This window comes from Polyodon spathula, chromosome 19, assembly GCF_017654505.1.
Source record: "Polyodon spathula isolate WHYD16114869_AA chromosome 19, ASM1765450v1, whole genome shotgun sequence".
NCBI classification, from domain to species: domain Eukaryota; kingdom Metazoa; phylum Chordata; class Actinopteri; order Acipenseriformes; family Polyodontidae; genus Polyodon; species Polyodon spathula.
The window spans coordinates 12,070,237-12,090,900 of NC_054552.1; the positions used below are offsets into that span (position 1 = coordinate 12,070,237).

Here is a 20,664-nt window from a genome sequence, read left to right on the forward strand (position 1 = left end):
GGTGGCTGTCGGAATCATTTTTGGGGTTACTGTACATTATGTAATCACATACAGTTTAAAATCAGTAGAAATACAGTCAAAGTAATATGCCTGTCTGAAGCTGCCATAAAGGCAGAAGTGACTCAAGGCTTGTGATGATCTAAAGGGTTTTGCTAAATTCACAGGGAAAACAAACAGGTACCTGTATAAACACATACTGTTTTCTAATACCAAATCTGAACATTATAGAGTACTATTACAGTATTTCACCCATAACTGTAAAACCAATAATAGGGATACATTTAAAACTTCAAAAATAAACTAAAAGCCTTACAGTTGAAACGTTTGTCATTTAAGTTTACAAAGTTTATTTTAGTTTTTCTTAATATTACAGAATAATACTGGATACAAAAGCACGCAGAGTATAAAACACAAAGAGATTCTCTAAAATGTGCATAAGGGTGTGTGTTAAATTCTGAAATGTACACATTAAGTTAAAGAAACTTCTGAGCCAAACGTTTCAGCTGATTAGCACTAATCTTGCATTACCTGATATAAAAGTAATGCTAATTGCATTCTGTGAAAGTTGACAATACATAAAAATGCTGTTTACCAGTCTGTTGTGTTGTGTTGCGTTGCGTTGAGTTATAACTGTTTTACTTGAACAGTGGTTTTTGCCATTTTCAGTGCAGTTATCTTTCCAATCTATACTGAGCTGCAGTTTTGAAAGCACTTGCATACACGCCTTTTGGAAAAAAAATGTCTCTTGTTTGATTACTTGTGAAACAGCTATTCTGTAATGTGGTTGCAAGTGTTGCATAGTCTGCCCTGAAACGTGTTACTGATCAGCTTGAACAGCTTCCAGGGTACAGTGTGGGCTTATGATTTGATCCCAGCCCAGTCCCAGGTACAGTGCGGGCTTGTGATTCGATCCCAGTCCAGTCCCAGGTACAGTGCAGGCTTGTGATTCCAGCCCAGTCCAGTCCCAGGTACAGTGCAGGCTTGTGATTCTATCCCAGTCCAGTTCCAGGTACAGTGCAGGCTTGTGATTCGATCCCAGTCCAGTCCCAGGTACAGTGCAGGCTTGTGATTCGATCCCAGTCCAGTCCCAGGTACAGTGCAGGCTTGTGATTCGATCCCAGTCCAGTCCCAGGTACAGTGCAGGCTTGTGATTCGATCCCAGTCCAGTCCCAGGTACAGTGCAGGCTTGTGATTCTATCCCAGTCCAGTCCCAGGTACAGTGCAGGCTTGTGATTCTATCCCAGTCCAGTTCCAGGTACAGTGCAGGCTTGTGATTCGATCCCAGTCCAGTCCCAGGTACAGTGCAGGCTTGTGATTCCAGCCCAGTCCAGTCCCAGGTACAGTGCAGGCTTGTGATTCTATCCCAGTCCAGTTCCAGGTACAGTGCAGGCTTGTGATTCCAGCCCAGTCCAGTCCCAGGTACAGTGTGGGCTTGTGATTCGATCCCAGTCCAGTCCCAGGTACAGTGCAGGCTTGTGATTCGATCCCAGTCCAGTCCCAGGTACAGTGCAGGCTTGTGATTCGATCCCAGTCCAGTCCCAGGTACAGTGCAGGCTTGTGATTCCAGCCCAGTCCAGTCCCAGGTACAGTGCAGGCTTGTGATTCTATCCCAGTCCAGTTCCAGGTACAGTGCAGGCTTGTGATTCCAGCCCAGTCCAGTTCCAGGTACAGTGCAGGCTTGTGATTCTATCCCAGTCCAGTTCCAGGTACAGTGCAGGCTTGTAATTCCAGCCCAGTCCAGTTCCAGGTACAGTGCAGGCTTGTGATTCCAGCCCAGTCCAGTTCTCACTTTTGTAAGAAGGAAGTATTGCTGCTTTTAAAATATAGCTACATAAAGAGCTCATGTCTGTTCTCTCCATATAAAGGCATTTTTCTCCCCTTTAAATTAAGTGCTGATGTTGAGGGATTTATGCTCCTTTCCCTTTTTTTGTTGTAACCCTAAAGTGCCACTAACAGTACTTGTAAGCAAGATAAGTTAGTGGCATATGTAGGGGTTATTTTGACATTGCGTGGTGCATTTTGAGCAAATAAGCAAACATAATATAAAGGTGTTTTAAACATAGCTTCAAATTCAGCAGATAAAGTGCAAAATGTATTTGAAACCAATCATGCTAACTTTACAACGTTGCTAATACAATACCATGAATTCCACCTTCAAGTTCCATAATTCAGGGAAACATGTTAACGAAATATATATTTACAGTAGCTGGACTGAGGAAACGTCTTTCAGATGTATTTCAATGTCTTGCTTGCCTGCTCGAAACTGGCATGGCCACGACAACAATCCCTCAAGAATTCCTTGAAGGGTGTATGGTTGTTTTTCCTGTTTGTTATGGCCTTCCTGTCACATAGGAAAGTTTTCTCTAGGTGCAGTGTAGCGAGACACTCCTATGTGCTTAGGCCCTCTACGCTGTTGGTTGTTTGTCTGAATCTGGGGAACTGAATAAGTATGAGACACTAATAAGAACAAAGAAAAACACTGTTCCGATTACCTTATAATGGCTTGACAGGAATGATCTTTCTCAACACCTGTCTGTGGTTTTGTATTAGAAAATCTGTCACCTTTCTCTTGCTTTTTTAAAATTCAAAGTAACTTTGGATGATTCTTGACCCCAAGTGAAAGTTTACAGTTACATTTTCACTATTCACAAAACTTGAAGGACTGGTTTCAGTATTTTTTTTTGTAATTTTTTAAAAAATGTTTTATTTAAGTTAGTACATCGTGCTGTATGGTATGTCTTACAGGTCTCCGAATCTGAGCGAAATTGCTTCACTATGACAAGACACGGCCTACAAATGACGTACTGACACACTTGATAAATCACAAAAACACAGTTGTGCTCAGGAACCCTATTGAACATAACAAAGAGTTGTTGTTTTATACACAGGACGTTTTGTGCACAAGATGACATTAGCACACAAGATAAGATGTTCTGGGATTTTGACCAATCCTTACCAGTGATTGATTTCTCCTATTTGAGTTGTTATAGCATTACTAAACATTATCTTTGGTTAAGCAGCTCTTTGAGAACTGAGTATTACTTCTGTCCCATGCTTTACAATCACATGTATAATCCCTTAATAGTTTGTAAATGCTTTATATAAGTAAAGGACACTTGTAGCAAATGTTGCTGTTAAAGGTTTCAGCAAAGGTGCCTTTTTCAACTGACATTTGTCTTCTTGACTTACACTGTAGTCTTACAGAATTGTAAACTGAGTGAACTCATGTACCTTGTACGAATGAGTATTTTCTAACCCCTCCTAAAGAGACACCTTGTGGGGCTGTATCAGGTTGTAGGAGTTCTATATAAGTTTTGATTGCATTTCCTGTAAACTACCTAACTTTACAATATTACCTAAAACATTTGGCCTGCATTAAATAATTATTCTATAAATAATTAAATACAAGTCACACATAATTTGAAGGAACAATGTTCAGAAAGTTAAATGACTAATTGTTTAAATTAAACTAATTAATGTGAATTTAACAGTCTCCAGCTACATTTATTAGGCAGGTAATGGCGATAATAGAAATATCGACACTGCAGCAAAACGTACAGTAGTACCCCTACTGCTTTGGCTCTGTCTGTATAATTGTTGGTGCTATTGTATGTATGTCTAACTGATTCTGAAGTCTCCAGCAGTTTCTATCCACTAAATAGTTTCCAGTCTTCCTTCTGTTAGTACCAGGGCAGCTGTGTTTCAGTCAGACACACTGTGGGGGCCTGTTCCACTAGGACTTCCTCGCTTTAGACACACATTTGCCTATGGTTGAAGAAATTAGAGATGCATGTCGGGGACTTTTGCTTTGATACTCACAATTCCAGGCCAGTGACTGTGAAATCCATCTCACGGTCAATTATTGGCACACCATAGTTGTCTAAAATGTGTGAATAGACGTCACAGTTCTGGGAAAAAGTCTAGAAAAGGTTGTGATTAACCACTTATGACCTTTTCTGTTTTTTGAGGTTGAAGGAGAACTTCCTTCTAAAGTGTGAACTTGCAATGGATGTCTGTGACAGAGGACAGCAAAGTAAGCTGCTTTAAAAACAAATGCTGTTTTCATAATGCATATACATTGGAGCTACTTTGCACATGGATGATTTCCAATTCTATTCAAAGTATTTTAAAAGTATAAATAAAACATATAATCTATGTTTGTTTGCAAACTATTTATGAAGGGCATCTATACTGTGATTTTAAACTTTCTGACCTCAGTGCCCTTTTCAATGTCTAATGAAAAAAAACACCTTTTTTTGGATTTTGTGATTAAAGGCTGATTAAAATAATTTAAACAATTTAAACAAAATAATTTCTACACGTATAACTTTAAAGTCTATTTCAAAGCTCTTTTCAAAATGTCTGCTCTAGTGTATTGATAGTGTTAGGATTATTACTCACATTGTCAAACAGGTAACACAGCAGTAACGATCCATGATGTGGTATGGAAGAGACAAGCCAGAGCACTTCTTGTTATGTTTTTTTTTTCTTTTAAATCAGTCTGCAGTGATTTAAAGTAAAGATCTCAAACCCCAGTACACTACAGCGACCATTTTAAAAAGGGCTTTGAAACAGACTTTAAAGTTATAAGTGTAAAAAGTTGTCAGTATGTTAACAATGAAAAAAAATTGCAGGTATGTTATTTAAACAGTTGTAGCAACATGTGGGGGACGTAAACCACTGCATTATGTTAGTTACAATTACTTTTTTGCAGAAGGCTATTTGAGAGAGGGTACAGTACTTTTTTTTTTTTTTTTACTGAACCTAACAATACTGAATATTGTAACAGTTTACTGGTCTGTTTTCATATCAAGCATATCTGAGTTTTCTGCTTTGGGCATCACATTGAAAACAGCTTTAAAAAACATACCACATCCCAAGTGTGCTTTGATCTTTCAAACAGAATGAATGAACTCAGATAAGGTCAATATCCCCGTCCGTGTCAATGTTACTGTCGGCTTTGTTTGTTGATGAAACACAGATGGTAACTTGCACACAAGCACGCCCATGTATATACATACACAGTTATGTACGGGAGCCCTTTAACTGATGTCATGCGTTAAGCAACACATGGTGAGTCAGAGGTTGCAGGAGACTTGTTGTAAAATACAGAGCAGGTAAATAATCCTGATTCATCCTAAACATTATTAAAGCATTATCTAGCATTTAAATACAGCCGTGGTTAACACCCAGTCAAAACTATTTGTTTCTGGCATGTGTTTTTTGGTATAGACAGGTGAAATATAAAGGCTGTGTCTTTTAATTTGTACTTTTTTCCTGTATTTACATTTGCCCTGATGATGCAAACAAGCCACACTGTAGTCTGTCAGTCTAGTTAGCTCCAAGGTGTCATACAGCACAGTATGTGTGTGTGTGGTTATGGAAACTAACTTTACAAAAAGAAGTTGCATGCTAATTCTATTGATGTAGACTGCATGACAAAGTTAACCCTAGTCAACACAGTACTTTAAACTCTAAATATAAACCAGGGCCAGAGGACAAAGTTGGAAACTAGGTAGACTGAGGGAAAGAGACATATTTTTACGTATGGAGTGGTGAGGGTATAGTACTGATTAAATAGTTGTTGATGCTGAATCATTGGGATCCTTAGACCCAACTTCACAACATTTTGGGATCAGTCAGACACTAGGAACTAGACCAGCTTTGATCATTCCTATGTTCCTATTTTATGAATGACATAAACATTAAGACTCATCTACTACATTTTGCAATATCATTTTTGTTTTTCTTGATGTATGGATGTTTGCTAAAAGTATATTACCTCTCTGATACACCCAAGGTAAATAGTAAGATCAATGTAAAGAGGGTGTTTTGCACTAAAACTGGCCCTAAATGGCACTGGTGTTTAAAAAAAGCTTTTAATGTACATTAGGTGAACTAAAGGACAAACACGCAGTGCTCAATTTATTGTTAAAAAAAAAATTCTCCTGTGCGGCAACTTTCTTCCATTTGTTACTGTGCGGGCCACTTCACCAGAAAACAGAGTCTGTCGACTGGTTTGCTTGCATTCCATTCCTGTGGTTTCAGTTACAGACACACACTGTCACTCCGTCACTGAACGGTTACAACATTATTTCATAGGCTACTTATCTGAATGCTTCGCCATAAACCAGGATTAGCTTCTTTTCATATAATTTTACCTCAGATAGATATTAATTTGACATATTTATTGTGGGTAGGAGGTTTTCACTGAAACATGACAGAGCTGTGTGCTTCTTTTTATGTGTGTATTACTAGAGTATTGAGAAGCACGTGGACTGTCCTGCACAAACAATATTTCTTACCACGTATGTTGTTTAGAGACATTTACGACAGTAAAACAGTTGTAAATTTCCTTTGTAAAGTGTTTTTTCAATATTTATCTAGGTTTTTCAGTTATTTTGTTGAAATGTTTGTCTGTCTAATCTGAATACTGGTACATAGCCTATATTGATATATAAACTGGCTTGAATAGCTTTGTGGTCATTTGTTGTGTGCACTAGAACACTGAGTGCTATTACTGCTGGGCTGATAACAGCTGCTCAGCAGGTGAAGAGGTCAGTAAACCAACCATGAGGTTAATGTACTGTTCAGAGTAGAAATACTAGAAAGAATTTACTTCAGTCTTCAATTAACTTTAAAATCCTTCAAATAGAGCCCTGTATTTTATCCTGTGCTCCCAGATTAGACCGACGACATCAAGAAAGTACTGTAGTCAACAGATCTATACTGTCTAAAATGAACTGTACACAGTTACAATTAAAACAGGGTAATCATACGTGCAAGTACTCTGTTGAAACACACGTATGTTAAAGGATACATAAGGACCTTTTATTTTATTGTCACATGTTCACTTGTGTTGCTACAACTGTTTATGTCAGGTGTGTGTATTGTTTTTGATTTTTTTTACATTGACTACTTTTTTAACTTTTAAATTACATTCGCTACCTCAAGATGGCTTCACATTTACCTGCATGGACCTCTCAGAATTACATTTCCCATCATCCTCCTGCTCACTGGTAAATCCATCTTAGTTACATATGTGAGCAGGAGGATGATGGGAAATGTAGTTCTGAGCAGTCCATGTGGATACATGTGAAGCCATCTTGAGGCAGGGAATGCAATTTAAAAGTTTAAAAAAGTGGTCAAAATATTATTAAAAATATATAAAAAATTTAAACAGTACACACACCTTATGTAAACAGTTGTAGCAACACGTGGGAGCATGTAACACAATAAAATAAAGGTCCACACACTTGTATGTAAAAGAGGACTGATTAATTTGTTATCAAAATGTGATCCATAAGCTTATTCAGCAGTAAGCTGTATATCCTTGTTCAATTATTGTAGGTTCAAGTAAAGCCTACTCCAGCCCCTCTACAAACAAGAGTACTGTTTAATTCAACATCATTCATGGGCCCAACCAAATCCTTATTGAAATGAATGTTGTGATAACCCCTACAATAGGGGTGTCAGGTTAACCCGAAAACTGAAATCGATAATTGAGCCCTCAATATAAAATCGTGCGATAAAAAAAATCGATATTTTAGAGTTATTTTTGTTTTACCTACAATACAAAATAAGACACCTCTATATTATACTCTTACAATGTTTTAGTATCTTCGCAACCCTTCAAGTTTAGAAAAACATCTGCATCTCCCCGCGACGGGTGATGGCAACTGGATGACGGTCAAAAATCAAACTAAAATAAAAATGCGTTATAAAAGAAGTGTGTGTATATATGGTTACCCAGGTACACAAAATATAAGCTTCCAAATGAAAAATATGTAATTTAAGGCACTATAAGTTACGTACTGTGTGTTGTCCTAGGAAATGTCCAACTAGCTCACAGAATTGTAAGTCCAAAAAGAAACAAACTGTGTATATCCAATCTAGTGTCCATTCAAACGTACGTGTTTTAAATGTTGTTTGCAAGGAACACAAGCCTGTCGACCTGCTCTGGATCCATGGCTGCTCGCTTTTTATTTACAATGTTTCCTGCTGTCAAAAGACACGTTCAGAGCGCACAGATGTGCCTGGCACACACAGGTATTGTTTGGCCTGTTGAGCAAGGTGTGGATATTTCAGGTCTGATTTTTTCCACCATTTGTGTGGATTGCTGTCTGCTGAGAGTGGTGTCTCCTTGACATTGCACGCCATCTCCTGCATTAGTTGTATTTCGCAATTCTCTGTTTCTTCTTGCCTGCAGGTGTAAGTGTCCCCAAACAGGTCACCCATTGCAGTCAGCACAGTTTTTCTGCTAGCGTCTTTATTTTCAGAACTGCCACATTCCTTTACCAACTCAGTTTCATTTACAAAACGCTGTATCACTTCTGTTTGAATTTCTTCTGTACCTGATGCTTTGTTTATTCCGATAAATGCATCAATCGGTGAAAGCGTGGGTTAAAAAATGACTTTTTGTTCAAAAGCATTAATGTTGACTGTCGTTCTTTGTCGTACCTCAAACTCAGATCACTGTATATTTTGTTTTTCATCTCCTTTATTACAGGAATTTCAGATGATGCAGATGATGCAAAGTTTTTAACTTGATTGATCAGGATATGCTGAAGAGGTAAAACAGCCGACACTGTGGGGTATTTGTCTGTTGATAATGCAGCGGTTGCCGTTTTGAATGGTTTCAGAGTGTCACGGATATTTTCAACAAACATCCATTCGTTAGTTGTTAACTCCACATGCAAGAGCTTTTTTTCAAAGATTACAGCGGCCACTGCAGCCTGTTGTTCTGATGCTCGGCAAATCATGTCGTAGGTGCTGCTCCAGCGTGTAACATAGTCATTGATTAATTTGTCATTTTTTAAGCCGAGCAACTTTTGCTTATCCTCCAGAAGACATTTGTCAGTTGGTGGTCTATTGAAGCCGAATGTTTACGCGGGTAAGTGTTCTTTCGATCGGTCCAGTATTCAGTCCCTTCTGTACAGCAAGGTTAATTGTGTGAGCCACACATGGGATGCATATCAAATTGAGATATCTTTGTATTGCATTGACGTAGTTCAGTGCATTATCAGTAGTGACAGCAATTACTGAATTACGCGTATATTAAAATCATCCAGAATTTCTGAAATACACTGCAACATTTTCTGCTGTGTGACTTCCTCGAAGCTCTTTAGTTTGCAGAACAAAATCTTGCAGTTACCAAGAATCGGTAATGCAATGTGATGTTACGGTAACATAAGCATCGGTGGCTAAGGAGGTCCAACCATCTGTAGTTAAAGCAATGTCCTTACAATCATGCAGTATTTGTTTTACATTTGCACGAGTGGTATCATACAGTTTAACTATGTTCATTGAAATTGTTGTGCGACCCGGAATTCGGTATCTCGAATCATTTCACCGCAAAATTCCCTGAAACCATCACCCTCGACAATGCTGATGGGTCTCATATCTTGCAGATTAATTTTACAAGAGATTTCGTAATTGCTTCACTTCGTCGACCGGGTAAAGCAGCAGCAGAGGTTTGTTGAAAAACGCTGTCATTCGTCGCTGCTTACGATACCAAAGCCCAGCCGTTTCTGATCCCTCCTCCTTACCGTGTATTTTGCTGCACTCGATGGGGTTGTGATTTTCCAAATGGCTTCTCATGTTCGTTGTATTTGAATTGTAGGGGAGTTCGCGTTTGCATCATTTACATACAACATTTTTTTTTTATTTTCAATCTGTCCTCCAATCGTCCCAAATCCAAGATGATACCAGTATTTTCTTTTCATACTGGGTTGTGTAACAATTGTCCTCTCAGAAGCACTTCTACCCGCAGTGTTATCAAACCGGAAGAGAATTAATCAGTTTCGCGCTGCACTTGAGGGTATTAGTTTCGGGTGTTTAAAGTAGCCATCTTGGTGGCGTCCTGTAATTTAAATGCCAAGATAGGAAGTTCGGTGCAACATTTAGTTTATAAATTCCAGAAATGTAATAAACTTAAGCCATTATCAATTATCGTAATAAGGAGGAAAATCGATAAAAATATCGATTTTCGATTTTATCATTGCAGCCCTAATCCACAGCCTGTCTATTCTGGAATTCGCCATGATTTGTAAGTCTTGTTTAAAACCAACGTGAATTCTACTGTCCAGTTTAGCACCAAGTCATGTGATTTTTTCCTTTCCAAGTTTGTTGCATAAATACGCACATGTGCTGTGGATATAGTACTGTACATCTACAGTAAATCCTTGTTTACATAATTAGGAAATGAACAATAGTACAACCTTTAACATTACAAAACTCAAATAAAACTTTGTTACTCACTGACATTAAGTAACTTGTTTAATTGGTACTGTAATACAGTATATTCGGGTTACAATACTTTAGTTAAATGGATTTTGTCACATTGTTTCAAGACAGGGTGTCCCACTTTCTATGACTTTGAAAACTTATTTTTTGTTAAATACATTGTGATGATCACTGCGATTATTTGCTTCATTTCAAGCAGCTGCGTTTTTCCCCTATTAAATCTTGCACCACATGTGTACGCTTCCTTTTCCATTGTAATGTTTCCAACCACATCTTATGCATGGAACATAAAAACAACAAGCAACACCTGCCTTAGCATAGTTAACAGGGGATGTAGGGCTTTTATGGAAAGCTAGAAGTCCGCAAGGCATCTAGGAAGGTTACATTGTCATTCCGAATCTGAAGTCGGGGAAGTGTTACCCAGCTTCCCTGCCAGACAGACACTTTATTCATTGTTGGTGTCAAAAGCCAGTTTAACCTGTGGTATCATCCTGAGCTGCCTCAGATTGAAGGTACATAATTACAAGTCCCAATAGAGCCACTGTTGAATAGCAGGTGTATAGAAACTGGGTAGTCAGTAATTGGGTAGCATCTGTTAGAGTGTACTTATTAGAGCAGGAAATCTTTACCTGTCGTGCTGGGCAAGTTGAGTTAAACAATGTCTTCATCAAGCTTCTGTTTGGTTTCCTACCAAAACCTTATTAATAATGTGTGTGCTCTTCAAAATTAAATGGTAGCACCTGCTACCAGCGATGACTCTTAACTTGACGATATAGAATAAAAGCTAACCTGTATAATGTCTATTATTTTCAAAGCCAGCCTTTAATAAGGCAGATTTTTAAGTGCTGAATGTGTTGCTTATACTGTAGTATACAGAATGGAAAGCACACAAACAAAGCTGGTTTTGTGTTGATGGGGCAGTCATATTTTACCCCTCTCAGACCCCTTGCTTACAAAATACCTTGATCCTTGAATAGATCATTTCCCTTCTGCAAACACAGACAAAACATTTACTAATGGTCCTAGAGTGGCTCACCTGGTGAAAACACAGCTGTGTGGTGTGCAGGGGGTCATACAGCGCAGGTTGTGGCTTTGCGAAGTATACGATCTTCACTGGAGATTCTGAAAGAAGCATTGCATTGGCTCTGGTGCTTCTGTGGGTTACCACACTAACTGTTACTCCTCATCGCGCTACAGCGAACTCTATGAGCACAAAAGCAGACACCTGCAGGCCTGGCCTTTGTCCTCCAGAAGTCGGTAGCTTGCATCCACTCTTGAGTTCCTGGGTGTAAAAGAGGAAGATTATGGGATTGGAGGATGCCCACTGAACCTTCAGTTCATTGTGTGGAGAATTGCTGTGGTGATGGGGAAAATGATTGGACATTTCAAATTGGGGAGAAAATCGAGGGTAAAATAATTGGGCACAAAAAAAAAAAAAAAAAAAACATTAGTAAGCAAGACATCCAAAAGTGCAATGGAACCCAGAATGGTGTTTATTAACTTTCCATGCAAAATGAGTTTGCAGCATATTTGTTCTTCATTTTACCTTCAATGGTGACTACCAAGACATTGAATGTCATAGCATAGTTCTTGGTGGTCACCATTGCAGAAATGCTTTTAACAGTGCTCAAGGGCTTTTAAACACATATTTTAATAAACAACAGTAACTGAACTAGTGCCACTTGAATCTGTCTAGTATTTATAAGGCACGTTTCAGTTGTGTTATTAGTATTATAAAGAAAAAGGAGTATAGTGCAGCAAAAAGAAATAGCTGAACGGTCACAGTGGTCTAGATTTTCCACTTTCCCTAATAAGTTGCTCCTTCAATTGAGTTATAAATCCCAGTTTCAGGGATATGCAATATGAAATCAATGTAATTTAGGAGAAAAAGAAAAATATGAAAGTGAAGTGAACAGCACAAATCTGTAAATATACAATAAACCTTAAAGTTACTGTATATTGCTGAACTTGTAATTGTAGCCATAAAATTATACTACTCGATTAACGTTGCGACTTGATTATGCTGTATATTTATAGCTATACAGTATGCCATCACTGTCAGGAACCAGACAGCGTGGAAAAGCAATAAAAAAGACAAACAGAATGCTTGGGTATATAGCCAAAAGTGTAGAGTACAAATCAAAGAAGGTTATGACAAGGTTGTATAGTGCACTGGCGAGACTGCACATAGAGCACAGTGGGCTGAATGGCCTCCTCTTGTTCGTAAATGTTCTTATGTAAATCTTGGTGCCACAGCTTGGTGTCTGGAGAAGTTTTAATAAAGCTGGGTTGGCAGCTGTACAGAGTGCAGTAACCTGTTCCTGTTAAAATTAAAAATACATCAATCATTAAAGATATGCCGTCTTCAGTAACTTAATCTTGGGAGCTTAAATCTAAATCCTGGCTTACTTAGGATAGAGGCTTTTGAAAAGAATGGATAAAAGGTGCTTTTATGTATTACTTGGTGTCAGTTTTCTACCTACACAGAGTGAGTTTTTGGTCCCTGATTTCATGGAGGTAAGTAATAATTTCAGGGATTTTGGGCTGCATTCATAACACATTACCAGTTACAGTATGTGCTGGTAAATACTATAGTCTTATGCAATGCCAATGCTATTTGAATATACAGCAAAGGCATGTTCTGAAATGTCGCAGACAGACTATAAATCATTGTAAAGGAGATACAAAAAGCAGGGTTAACGATTCACCACAAGCTTTCATCGCTTTCACAACGCAAAACAATCTTTGGAATCTGCAAACTCCCTACAGGAAAACCAATGTTTTATTTGAAAGAAAGGGATTTCTATGGAACTGTTTGAGTTTTAACTTGTGCTCAAGGCTCCAGCTTTTTTATCTGCCTCACCTGTCTTCATGTTTAATTTTAAGCTGTAAAGTCCCTGAGGGGAACAAAAACATTTGATATTTTTTATGTATCACCTATAAAATATAGATAAGATTTGTTTACAGTTTTGGTGAAGACAAAACAGTTTTCATTTCTGTTCACTTGAGAACCTAAAATGGTTTTAAAAAGCATTCTTTAAATATAATGCTGAGAGGTAGTTTTCTCTACTGCCTGTTTTAAACCTCGTTCCAATACTGTCAATAAAGTTTAGGGGAAAGCAACGCTTTATGCAACAGGAATAGAAATCTGCATATTAAAACAATTATAAATCATTTAAGCCTTGCTTATAACTCCTTACTAACAGAAAATAGGTGTTCTCAGTTTTGAACATTTTAACAATGACTGTAGTAACCTTTCATTATGAATTGTGACAACCTGTACAAGACACAGAGAGTACACATAATACAGCCCTGTACTTTTACAGCTGCCAACAGCTGTTGCTTTTAAAGGAAGGAGTGAAACTGCTAATCAGCCTAGGCATGTTATTTAAAGTGTTAAACTAACTTGAGTTTCTTTAGACAATAACACAGGGATCGTTTTAGCAAGCTGGGGATATGCTGGACTAGAAGCAGGTTGTTTTGATCCGAAACTCTCATTCCTTCTCACCAGTGTGGAATGTAAACCATGTAGCAGGTGTCAGTCTCATAAATTATAGGATGTGTGCCAGACTTTCTCTTCCGTTGAATTTCAGGGCTGAGAATAGTAGTCTTTCTTTATTCAAAGTATAACAAATATAGTTGCATGAATATGCTGTAAAACACTGTTGTTTGTATTCAGTAAAAGTATAAAATATATTTACAGTGATAACTCTCTGTTAAGGTCAGTTAACTGAAACCACTTGCACTAATAGTGAAATAAATATGATGTGTGACAGTGCTAAAGCTGTAGAATCTGACATTCTTTTGTACACAGCCTGTTGAATTGAACATTTTAGGGGTATAACCGCAACATATATATTGGTCCTCTATCACCTGTCCCGCCTGAAATAGTTTTCTTTGTATCTCTGTTTCCCTGTCATGTTGAAGCTGGCTGCCCATGTTGTCTGTAGACACTGTGGTAGGCATTTCCCCCCCATCACTGTATCTGTTACAGATCATTAGCAATTGCCACCAAACAAATTGTCTGAAAATTTCTTGTGGTTGCTGTGGGATTTTATTAGTGTGTCTGCACTCAGCCACTTTTCTGTGGCAAACTACAGTGAGGAGAAGTTGCTTTAACCTGCCAGTGTTATACAGGTATGCTGCGAGCTGTCACTTTCGGTCGTGGGAACTTCCCAGAAAATTCTTTATTTTACAATTGCTACAAAACCGTAAAAATAATATCTGTAAAAGGAACAAACATCCATTTTTTCACTGCATAATGGTACCGTGACCATTTTCCTATGATACACGTGTTCTACAATGCATATATGGTATGTGTTTTCAAAGTTGTAGGACAACTCTTCAAAAATGAAAAAGAAAAAAGTATGCTGAAGAATTTAAGAACCTTCAGGTGGTGTTTGTAACCTCCTGCTTAAGACACAGAGAGTGACAAGAAGGGGCTGCTTCAGGGAGCTTGTGTGCCTGGCTGTTTTTGACATGCCAAAAAAAATAAAATAACAAAAAATGGACTACCTACACCCAACCAGTCTTTTAGTATATGCAACTGGCACACCAAGATTTTTATTTTTTTCTGTTGACTACTATGATAGCTGGCATGTGTTTAGGCCAACAGGAAATGTTTGTACTTGTATCTGTGCACCTGTGCTGACTCAGTTCCAAAAAGTACCATGTTTCATAGGAGACCTCCGAACCCTGCCAGAAAAGAGTTAGAGCCGTGTTAATAATGTGTATCAAAAGGTTGTGATCCTAGCACTCCCTCAAATTAAAATTTGCCTGGAGAGACTGTTGTGTTTATTTGTTTTGTTTTTTATTTCATGTGCATCACTTCCTAGTCACGTCAGTAGTTTCTCTCCAGGAAAGTGTGTGGGGGTGGGGCTTTTCCAGACCCTTTTAATTGGTGACCACATACCTTCAAGAGCTAACACTAGCTAAATTTGGTCTTATGGGTTAGATCTTTTAACATTTTGTTCCATTTGGATGTGCAGATTCTAAGATCCAGAAAGTGTAAAAATTTAGTTTTTTGCTGTTCTTTGTCACTGTCTAGCACAAAACAGTTTGGAATTTTTGTCTGAACTGGCCCAGAATAGTGTCTTTTGTTGGTTTGGTCGAACAATTATTCATCTGTTCATGAGTTGTATGTATTTACAATGTTGAGTTCTGAGCATGCTCAGTACAGCTTTTCAAGTTAGATGTTTGAGAATGAAATCATAAACACACAATTTATGTAGTTTAAAGTGCAACATTTTTAATTTAGTGCAAAACTTTTCAACCCAAATGTCTAACTAGAAGTCAGCATTTTCCAGCTCCAAATCTCCTATTGAGATGCTCAGAATCACGTCCAGTGCTTCCACACAAGTTTCATGGGGACGAGTCATGAACTTGAACAAAGTGCTGTGTCTGTGAACAAAACGCGACTTGAATGACACTGGCAGAACAGATGTAAAAGATACAAGCTGCTGCAGATCTGGATTATTGCTGGGATCCTCTACCATACATGAATCTCGATAAAAAAAAAAAGACAACCATTGGAGGACATTTCTGTGACCAAACGGGTTCATCTTTAAACATTGCCAAAGAGACATGTGAGGTCCTGACCGATCTCAGTCAATTTGGCTAACGACCTAGACACCCCCTTCGCTTTCTTGAGAGCACTCGCAAACAAATAGTGTTTAGATCCAACGGTGATTTTTTCATCATAAAACCTTACCTTTCCTAAATAACCAAAAAATAAACGGCACGTTTGTATGGACAAACTGCCTAGAAAGTAGCACTAAACTCATCCCAATTCTCAGTTTTAGGGTTAGGATTAGGGTTTGGGTTATGGATAAGGTTATCATCAGTTACAGATATTCCGAAGACGTAGTCAAGTCTATTTGCTTCTCAGATCAAACCAACAGTCCTAGTCTGAATGATTATGCTTACCTATTTAAATATATAAGGATATATATATTATATATATATATATTATATATGTATAATATATATATATTATATATATATATAATATATATATATTATATATATATATATATATATATATATATATACAATTTTTTTGTATATAACATTTTGTATACTATAGTTCTGTGTAGTTCTGACACTGAGTGCAAGAGCTTGGTAACTCGGCACCATTACTTTTTTAAAATTTATGATACTGCAGATGCAGGATCCCGTCCCTAGAGTCCCCTGGACCCCGGACCTCTCGGGATAGCTCGTCCAAAAATCCAACAGAAATATAGTAGTTACCCATAATTATTTTGGCTTGAAGATCTGGAATACTGTAGTGGGATCTCCAACCCTGGTCCTAGAGAGCCCCTATCGAGCAGGTTTTATAGGTGTCTTTATATCATCAATGGGTAAAGATCTGGAACACCTGTTAATCTTGACTAATTAAGCAATTAAGTAAGAGCTCAGTGGAAACAAAAACCAGAAGACCCAGCAGCTCTCCAGGACCATGGTTGGAGACCCCTGCTATAGTGCTACTTTGGATGTTAATTTATTATTTAGTTTTCACACTGCAATTTGTAGAGATTATATAAAGCCCTTTATTTTAGTGAACCTAAAATTTCACACGCTTATCTATTTTTTTAAATGTTAACAACTTTTCTTTTAGTGTTTTTCACTGACAAATGTGCTTTTTCATGCTGCAGGTTTGCACTGGACACAGCAGCTTTAAAGTGTAATGTTTTTTGTTTTGTAAAAAAAGATTTGAAATAACAAAACAGTTGACATACTGCAGTAGCTTTGAATCGTATTTCACCAGTCAATAAATATGACTGTGTGCTGTGCTCTACCTTTTGAATTTTAATTGTAAATGTAATCTATCTACCTAACGTTAAAAATATTCCCTCTGCAATAATGCCTATACTTTCGTACAGTACCCCGGGAGTGTTAAGATAATGAATTTATTATGATAATCAAGTTACAACGGCAACATTGTTTCAATGGCTTTCCAAACCTAGAAACCTCCAAAAATAAGATTTACGACAACCCTAAACTACAGTACTGCACTTTACTGTAAATAAAGGATGATGAGCACAGCACTCAACCAGACAGGTTAGGAAGGGCTGTTCAGATAAGAGGTGTTTGGATAGTTCAAGTTTGTTGTACCATCATAAAACTACCTATTCAAAGCCCCATCTGAAAACAAGCTTCGGAGTCCAAACAACCCATTCGAAGTTTCAGAAGTACCACCCCCCCCCCCACCCCCCCCCCCCCCCCCCCCCCATTGCTTCAGAGTCACGAGTCTCTAAAAACGAGGTCACTAAGGCCACTGAATATTTGTTCATTCAGTAGGTGCTGATGTATTATTCATGCATGTACTGACTGAGGCACACATTGGTTTACAGCTAATATAAGCCATCAATGTGCTGGGTGCACTTCAGTATCCAGGAGCATTTAAATGCAAATTTGGACACGACTGAACTCTCATACAATGTAATAAAAGACATGGGGTAGATGTACTAAGATGGGCCAGCCGCAGTGCAAACATACTGCGATTTGCATTTCTGTTGCAACAGTTTGCAAAGTATAATTTTTTTTGTATGTACTAAGATAAAATATGTTGATGAAAGAGAGCCACAATATACTCATTTAAATTTTTTAAATTTAAAATTTGTTTCGTCATCTTATCGAGAGTCGACATTCTTTCAAATGTATTTTAAATGTATAAATCATTGCACTGAATTAACACTAATGTGTTTTGGGAAAGCTATACATAATGACAAAAATCTAAATCTGTACAGTACATCTATACCGTATACAGTACAGCAGTAAAATCAAATGAATACTACACAAAACACGGTGAGCAGATATTTTAACTTTACGTTATTATTTTACTATTTTATTATTTATTACCTCCGTCTCCAATCCCGTTCTCCACTCCCCGAACACCCAACCCCGAGTGGGTGAAAACATGCAACTTTTGTGCAGCTGTACCGAGACTCGATTGATAACACTATGTAACACAATTTTTGTTCCTGGGTAGTAAGTGTTATTTCCTAATTGCTTATGTATTTACATAAGCAATTACTGTATTTACAGTATAATTGTAAATCTTGAAAAACTACTCACTTCTAAATCTTCTGTAGTCATCTTTGTATTACTTTAGTATAAATGCATGTTAATTTGGATTCATATGTTGTTTTTTTCTGACTTTATGTGAACGAAAAGACACACATTTGGCCATTTTCCCATTGGAAATAGTGATATTTTGAAATATCACTGTCCTGGTCACAAAAGCAAAGTTTGTGGGGAATAATAGCCATTTTCTATACTTTTGAGGCATAAGCAATTAGGAAATAACACTTACTACCCAGGAACAAAAACAAAATGTTTTTTTGTTACACAGTGTAATCATTCAATTGGCGTCGCGGTACAACTGCATGTGAATTAATAAAGTGCAATTCCCCGTGCTCACATATTATTGCTTTTTACTTGCACGTGAAGTGCTGTGCAATCCTTGTGCCTAAATACAAATATACATTTTAAACACTCGTGTTACACAGACCCGTTTATATCTTGTGTACCAATGACTATACACCAACATTAACACACAACACAAAATACACACAGGGGCGGGCACTTTGCCACAGTCCAAAATAAAATCTCGCTGCTATGACCACTAAAGAAACTGAGTAAAATGGTCTTAATTGCATAGCAGGAGATTGCAGAGGGGCTCCAGATTGACGGAGTGTGGTCCTAGGGGAGGTGGCTCCTCCATAAACTCAAACTCTCCATCGTAAATCCACAGGTAAAACTACAACAACGTAGAAGACAACTTGTCAGTGGTTTTGGCTAATGCCTTGTATCAGCACTCTTGACTTAGTTTCTTTCAGTTCCACTTTTTTAAATGGACTGCTGCTCTGGTATAGCTAAGCATATTGCTCTTGGGGAGTGTTTCCTGGATGTGTTGTAAAAGATGTTGATTCAATGGAGAAATTCCTTTACCTGTGGTTTGTGCAGAAGGATCTCGTTAATAGAGAATAATTGAACTCACGCTGTGTAAGAGAATCATAGTCTATATTGCCTTTATTCCAGAAAGATAACAAAAACCCATCAGCAAAGGCTGGATTTAAGAACAGAGATGTTTTACAGTAGGTACATCATTTTAAAATAGCCAGATCTGATAGACCACACATTCAATCAAATGCCATTTGGGTTCCTTTGTGTTCATTTCCAAAGCTTGAGTTCTGGAACCTTCGGGACCCTCTGATTTGAATACCTTTAGTATTAACACAGTTATTTCCTAATGCGTGATATTCTTTCATAGAAACCACAAGGTCGTTGATTTGATACCTGTGTCTCCTGCTTGGAATACTTTTGTAATAATTAACAGGGGGGTGCTTCCTTGGCCTATGCACAACAAAGTCTCTGCTCTCTATTATTGTGAGTTGCCTTCTGACATCTTTCTGCATTCCTATGGGGATGGGTGTGTGTGGTCTAGGAAGTGGGATTATGGAGACTGTGAGGGATATAGGATTGTATGTCTCAGACTCTCTTAGTCTAACACACAGCAAATACAGGGTTCAACCTTCATCACAGCCCTGCATGGAATACAGGAGGATCAATTGTATGACGATGGTTGAATGAGCATTGTGAGAACTGTTGATAGATGATCATAGACAGAGCAGATGAGAAATCTGTTAAACTATGTTTAATTTCTAAAAAAAAGGATTAAGGTGAGTGGACAAATGAAGGCGGTTGGGAAGTGAAACAATAGTTATATGTTTAATTGCATCATGATTGGTTAATAAATGCAAGAGCCAGTATAACATGTTTCTCTTTCACAGATACATATGCTAATTTAATATAATCATTTACTGAATATAGCCCTGTATTTTATTTTGTAGCTAATTACATTCGTAATGATGTCTTTAGAATTAAAGAAGGAAAATAATTTGCAGAGTTTGTTACAACGCGGTACTGATTTAAAAAAAAAAAAAAGTTTTAAATAGCCTGTCAAATGCTAAATCGCAACGGGTGCAGTTACATAATGGATAAGATTTGTTGACTGTGCAAAATATGAGGTCTGATTTTGTGATGTGTTCAGTGAGCTAAGCTGAAAGGGCAGAGAGGACAGCACTCCAGCAACATGGCTGCAGATTCATTGGCCCTGAAGCTGGTTTGTAAAGCTGAAGGAATGTAGGTGTAGTTAATGATTACTTTGGGGTTATCAGCCAGGGCAGAGCTAAAACAAAACGTGAAAAATCCACAGAGGGGTTGAAAATAAATAATAAATTATTAGCTCAACCTTAATTGCTTACTACCCTTTTAAAAGAAGATCAAATCCATTGCAGAGATAAGGCTGGTTTTATTTTACATACCATAATGTAATGGCTGGAGAATCCCTGTTACCTTGGGAGAAAAACCTTTTTAATTCAAACAGAAATGAGGACCTTCACGTTTATTGACATT

At 37.7% G+C, this 20,664-nt stretch overlaps 1 protein-coding gene across 2 annotated transcripts in view; it reads left to right on the plus strand.

Annotated features, from left to right (window-relative positions):
* Positions 1-20,664, plus strand: part of LOC121294770 (ras association domain-containing protein 8-like) — a 39,011-nt gene that overhangs the window by 1,065 nt on the left and 17,282 nt on the right. Inside the window, exon 1 of one of the 2 annotated variants that reach the window (XM_041218850.1) lies at positions 3,492-4,033. The exons of the other annotated variant lie outside the window; for it this stretch is intronic. The gene's annotated coding sequence lies outside the window, so the exon portion shown is untranslated. Of the gene's footprint in view, positions 1-3,491; positions 4,034-20,664 lie in introns of those variants that run through there. 2 annotated transcript variants of the gene reach the window in all.